Consider the following 7,211-nt stretch of genomic DNA (forward strand, 5'->3'; position numbering starts at 1 on the left):
TAATATTATCTTATATAGTTTCCACATCCTTGGTTAATCCTTTTAAATGTACAGCAATAATTTCAGTTGCTCTGCATACATCCACAGTTTTTGATAAGGGCAGTTCTGCTCCATAGAATTACCTATTCTATATTTGATCATTTCTTATACTGCAGACTGTCTGATCTCATATAACTGAATCAGGCAACTTACCAAATTCAGTCTTTAGGTAAGTAACATAGGCATCTATAGTCTGTTAGGACCTTGTGGTCTATAAAGAAGAATTGTGAACAAATGGCATATTTCTTGTCTCAAAATAATTCCTGAAACTGATTGTTGTGATGTTCTATTCCTTCTCTTCAAGAATAATAAGACATAAATGACTTTAAATCTTCTCTGTGATATGCACAAATGTAGTGCTCTGTACCCTTTCAGGAGTTACTACGTCTCTATGCATAGTGATGTGTACATTTAATTTCTGGGCCCAAAGCTTGCTGTTTTCAACTTGAATTTCCTTACAGTGAAATAATTTCTAATGGTTGTGGTTTGTGGTCTTTTTATTTTTTTTACTTCTGACCTGTTAAAGACACAACATTTTAGGAAAAGAAAATACATATTCCTTCATTTCAGCAAATATTTCTCTTGTTCGTACATTATGTTCCATATGAGCATTTGTCAGAATGCTCACTTAACCACACAGACAATGGGATTTGCCTTCTAGCCTCCATGAGATATTTATTCAAACTCTGCTTCTAGAAGAAAATCTACTATATGACAAGCAAATGCTCACTGTAGGTAGGTATTAGCATTCAGAACTTTACACCATATATATTATTATAGAGTAAATATGTGATCTGATCCAAATTCCTAGAAATCCAGTAAACTGGTTAAAATTTAAATCAGGATGACAATCATTAAGTACTGAGAATAAACCATATTGAAAATAAATAACACAACCCAGATAGATGTGCTGTAGAACACACTGCTCGTACACCAGGATGCAACATAAAAGTTGAAAAGTTATTTAATGGTAAATCCACACGGCATAAAACACGGGTTAAGCGCTTTCAACTGTATGTCACAGTCTTCCTCAGAACAGTAAATTCAACAGGTTCAATCCATTTTATAATCACCTTAATTGAATTATTACATACTGAAAACCGCCAAAAGTATTTAAAGACATACTAGCTGTATAAAATCCTTCATATTACAATCTACTATTCAAATACAATTAATTCCTATTTTAAAAAGTCATAAAACCTCACATGTGAAAATATTCTCATAAAAATACTGTAGATATATACAAATACAAATACATACAAATTACAAAAATTATATATATTATAATACTCCAAAATTATATTTTTTACAGTCATAGATATCATTTATAATTTTGGAGTATTATAATATATATAATTTTTGTAATTTGTATGTATATGTATTTGTATATATCTACAGTATTTTTATGAGAATATTTTCACATGTGAGGTTTTATGACTTTTTAAAATAGGAATTAATTGTATTTGAATAGTAGATTGTGACATGAAGGATTTTATACAGCTAGTATGTCTTTAAATACTTTTGGCGGTTTTCAGTATGTAATAATTCAATTAAGGTGATTATAAAATGGATTGAACCTGTTGAATTTACTGTTCTGAGGAAGACTGTGACATACAGTTGAAAGCGCTTAACCCGTGTTTTATGTCGTGTGGATTTACCATTAAATAACTTTTCAACTTTTATGTTGCATCCTGGTGTACGAGCAGTGTGTTCTACAGCACATCTATCTGGGTTGTGTTATCTAGTTGCTTTTTTTCTACGTTCTTTGGTTTTATATTGAAAATAAAATCAAAAATCTATATGGTAGTAAGGAAAATGCATGCTCAAATGAAATCTTACATTTGTGTATGCTATAACTATACAAATAAATATCTACATTTCTCATGAGACAGCTTACACATCTAATGTCATCATACAGCTGCCTCATTTAAGTCCAAGAAAGTATATGTCAGTATTAGCCTGTGTGACACACACATAACTTAATATGTAAACACTAGTTTTGCATTTTATATTCAGAACTACAGTATGTGGATTTCGTTTTGCAACCCCAAGAAGCCTGGACTATTATGGAGTTTTGCTAATTTTAACATATTTTGAATACTCTTTTTGCATTCATTTCACATGATTTTTCTTAAAATAAAATACTTTACTGCTTGTGTCCATCACAAAATTAAATTTAGGCCTTACACACATGCAACAGTTATCAGATAAGTACTTATTTAATATATGTTTATTATCATTGGGTCTAAATGCTTATAGATGAGGATTCCTAGGTAAAAAGTATACAGTGAAGTTTTGTTTACTGGCTATGCATTGGGATCAGCGATTCAAAGACAATTTGGAATGCTTTGGTGTCTTAGCTACAAGCTGCCCTCTGAACTCTTGAATATTTGTACAGCAGTCATTTATGAATTGCAGCCTTTGTACTGAGATCCTTTTGTACATAAGGAGTATAATTGTAAATGGAAGTCTGTGTGCATGTTAGCTTAAACACTCAACTTCTGCACCAAAATGTATCTAGTTATATAATTTATCTATATTTTGTGGATCCTTTTCAGTTATTACCAAGGCGGCAGTATCAGTGCTATCTGACAATCTGGAGTAGCCAGTACATTCAGCAGGCCTTTGGGAGGTGGAAAAAATCCAGAGTATTCAGAAGCAATGCAAATGAGCAGCAACATAAAACTATAAATGCAACAAAGTTTGCTTCCAGCAATGACACTGTGGCAGCTTTTAAATCTTGAACACTAGACACAGATTCAAGAAGTGGCAGCAGCACTGGACATAATATTTGAGAGGTGGAAGGTGTGACGCCCTTGCACTGACCCAGTAATCAAGGAGCCTCAATCTTCATCACTAGCAACAGCTAGGGGATGTACAATTTGGGAAGATGACAAGTACACACACACAGTAAAGTACAATTTCCCTTAAGAGCACACAGAGTTCACAGTCAGTCTGTGGCTGGTTTCTCCCTCTTTCTCCAGATCCCCAGTAAGACTCCCCACTGGCATAGCTATAGGGTTAAGATCTCAGCTGAGGGGCTAAGTCAGGACCTCCAGCACCCTCTCTGTCCAACCAGTGCTTCGTGTTCCTGCCCAATTTGCTGACACACACACACCCTTTGAGATTTGATTTATATACAAACACCTTTGTGCAAAGGGATAACAGTAGCTGTTCTCTACTCGGCTGGGATGAAGCTGGTACTCAGGCATTGGTTGAATAGGGTGCCTAATGGTGCTGCAAGTTCCTGCCTGAGTTCATGTAGGATGAGCCTGGGATGTTATCGGGTTCCATGGAGGCTATATTTTTTGCCTTTGAGAGGGCAGTGATGACTTGCTCCCTAGAGATAAGGGGAGGGGGCAGGTACTGGGGATGTCCTGTTTTACTGATGGAGGGACGGGGGAGTGAAGTTTTCACTGAACCTGTCTGCCAGCAGGTTGGCTATATCTACAGGGTTTGTGTATGTGGTGTCCTTGATCACCACTTCTGAGCAGATCTGGGTGCTTCCCTTGAGATTGTGCACATATGTGAAGAAAGCCTTATTATTGTCTTTAGTAGATGTGGCCAGTTTGGACTCGAAGTTTGCTTTGGAGGATTTCACTAGTGCTCTTATTTGCTTGTTCAGGCTAAGGAGAGATTGCTTAGAATTAGACACCTGCTCCTTCTTGGTCCTGGACAGCAATTTGAATGGTGTGCTTAGTTCTGAAGAAGTTTCTATGTTAAGAAATAAAAGTGCTTAAGTGTTTTGGATTGTATTAAAGGAATTTTGGCTACAATCATCTTTGATGTCCTGATTGAATTTCCACCTTGCTGCAGTTGCATGGTTTTGTTTTTCACAATCTCACATTCAGGCATTACCAATAATTAACTTAGCAAACTGAATGTAAACACCTTCATTGTAAGATGGGTTGCCAAATGGCTCACAAACCAGACACTCACTATTAAAGTGGGTGATTCCACATCAACCAGCAGATCTGTTAACAGTGGGGTGCCACAGGGGTCAATGCTGGGCCCCCTACTGCTTGGTATATACCTCTCAGAAGTTCAGGTCAAAAATAAGGGGTTGTGGCTGACCAAGTTTGCAGATGACTGCAAACTAGATGCAATCACTGAATCCCCAAATGATGTTTGTATATTCCAGGAGAGTCTCGCACAGACCAACAACTGGTGTATTAGTCATGGTCTCAAAGTGAATGCAGAAAAATGCATCGTCATTCCCTTTGGCACAAACAATGTCCCCTCACACTATCAAATCAACAACAATACCCTAAGTACCCATGAAGTGGTAAGGGACCTGGAATAACAAGTTGACTGCGACCTTAACTTCAACCACCATGTGTTTAGTCTAGTAAGGAAAGCTTTCTATGTAGCACACTTGATTAGTAAAGGCATGACCTCAAGAGCAAAAGAAGTTATAACCCCCCTAAACTCCATACTTATCGTGCCCATAATTGAGTATAATACCCCATTTAACATGTACCATACTAAGCACCTAAAGCAATCAGAGAGACCTCAGCAGTTTCTAGCAAAGAAGATCAATGGGCTCCAGCATGTGTCTTACACAGACCGACTAAAGTCCTTGTCACTGTACTCCGTATCATATAAGACTTCTTAGGGGAGACTTATGCCTGGCCTACAGAGCAATCCAAGACCCAAACCTAATGAACTTGCTGCATATCTGCAAATCAAACGGACTAGGGCTACCCATTCCAGGGACCTAAATATGTACTGTGAATTAAATAGGACTTCCTGGAGGGACAGATTTATCTCCCAGCAACTACCATATCTTTGGAACAGGCTACCAATTCATGTGAAACAGAGCACCCACCTCTATGACCACTGTTCAAGAGGAATCTGAACAAGTGGATGAGGCACCGTAAATTCTTACCGGGGATAGAGACCACAACCCTCCTGGACAATGAGCAGTCATCACTAAATGCAGTCCTAGGTATTGACTAGTGTTTCTATGGTATTACATTGGGATGAAACGGTTAAGCTTAAAATGACCTCTGAGTTGATAGCCTAGTAATCTCCTATGATCCTATGTAGTATATTGGAAGGCGGCAGCTATTGTGGGTGGATGAAGAGGTGCTTTTGTGCTAGACTGTTATACTTTTGTGCACTGTTCTACACAGCTCTTGTATAATGTACTGCATTAAAACTATTATGCTTGGCTGATGCCCTCATTTACTGTAATTTACGTAATTAGTATAGTTTTAGAAAAATGATTAATTCTTTATTTGTTATTATTCGGTTATTTGTTAGTCAAGAAAGTGAACAAGTGCATATCTACTTTTCAAACATGACTGGGGCTAAACGGGTATATATATATATATATATATATATATAAATAAAATGTGTGTGTGCGTGTGTATATGCAGGCGTGCACATAATTTATTGTGGCCAGGTGGGAAGGTGGGAGATGATTGGAGTATCCAGAAAAAAACAAGCAGAAACAGAGATATCATGGCAAATATCAACTGGGCAGTGACTACAGGTCAAGACAAAATCTCTGAAAGTCTTATAACTAAACCGCAGTACTGTTAATCATAGTGGAGGTCTGTCATTTTGAAGTTTGGTTAACAGCAGTATTTAAAATGCAGTTATGCCAATCTGTGAGCTGAACTTAGAGCTGCTGCATATGCTAAACCTGCAGCTTTGGAGTTGCAGAGATAGGGCTGGGTTTTGCAGAATTATAGTGTCAAAAGATACCTGCACATCAATGCAACTTGCTGGCAAACTGAAGTACTGCTTGCATATGCATGCAAGTCAACAGAAAACAAACAAAAGAAAAGGAGACAGAATTACAGATTTGAGTTGTCATAATCATAGAAAATCTGTGATGTGATCTTATTGAGCACGTGTAAACATATGTGAGATTGCTCGGGGCAATTATGAGACTCAAAACAACAAGGAAGACCCAAACGTAAGTTCAGTAAAACTGCAGAGGATACAACTGCTAGACTAATTTATCTTTGTTTTTTGGGTGCGATAGAATTCTTAGTAAAAAAAAAAAAAAAAAAAAAAAGAATAAACACTATGCCATAGCTGCTTGCATGGTGTTAATCTTCACCCTGACTTATGCATTAAAGATTTGTTTACATCTCAGTGTCACTGCTCAGTCACGTGTTTAACCATATACCTGTAATTTCAGAGTGGTTGGTTCTTGGTGCACTACAGTAATCATTTTAATTGTGCTCTGAATGAAGACATGCTGCCTAACTGAAATCTAAACTAGGACCTCATAATAATAGCAAATGCCACACAAAATATCCTAACTTAAAATTTCACTCTTTCCCTGAATAATGACTAAAATATGTAAGCTTGCATAATCTGAAGTTCTAATTGGCCATTTATCATTCTGACTATGCATCTAGCAAACAGAAACAATTATATTGTAATTTTCGGTCTCCTAACTAATATTTCATGAACACATTCTCATGATAATGAAATATTTCAAATTAGAAACTGAGTGTTGCAAACTGAATGTGTGCTCATGTCTTTTAACGTGAAGTGGTGTTTGTGTATAACCCGAGACAGTAATTAATCTCTTGTCATGTTTTGTTTCTCGGAAACAGAAGTAGCAAACCAAACTGTTTGCAAATCACTTTCTGAGTTGGCACCCATCATGGAGGAAGAAATACAGACAAAAATCTGGCACCTGATATAGTGAGCTACCATGGAAGTCACATGGTGCCATACTAAGTTGCAGGGACTGAACTGTGGGTGACTCTCTTCTATTTCCAGATACAGTTCAGTATTATAAATAGTGCACAGAAGCAGTCTGAGAGCTGATAAGATAGTTACTGGAATTTCTGAGATATCTCCGGAAAAACTCTACCATGTGTGCAGCACAGATGAAGGGCTTTAGAAGAGTGTTGTTTAAAAAGAAAAGAAAAAAAAAAAGATCTGGGAATGTTGGAAAGCCATATCTGCATATATCCTTTAAAGTAAAGCACAACAGAAAGCAAATGCAAAATCCCATGAAATAAGTTTGATTATTTCACTTTTAACCACAAATGTATGTTACCGGAAGGTCTGCCACTGAGGTTAGAAAAGACAAATACAGCAGATAATATGTCTGCGTTTTGTTAATTTGCAGAATTATCAGTATGACAACACTGAAGCTCAATTTTGGAGTGGAGCAGATGTTGCTATATTGGTGTATCACA

The 7,211-nt window shown here is 36.9% G+C and overlaps 1 protein-coding gene across 6 annotated transcripts in view; it reads left to right on the plus strand.

The window, feature by feature from the left end:
- CNKSR2 (connector enhancer of kinase suppressor of Ras 2) overlaps positions 1 to 7,211 on the plus strand; it is a 2,909,208-nt gene that overhangs the window by 2,702,041 nt on the left and 199,956 nt on the right. The gene's annotated exons all lie outside the window — the stretch shown is intronic.

Source organism: Protopterus annectens, chromosome 5.part0, assembly GCF_019279795.1.
Source record: "Protopterus annectens isolate FY-2018-M chromosome 5.part0, PAN1.0, whole genome shotgun sequence".
NCBI classification, from domain to species: Eukaryota; Metazoa; Chordata; order Ceratodontiformes; family Protopteridae; genus Protopterus; species Protopterus annectens.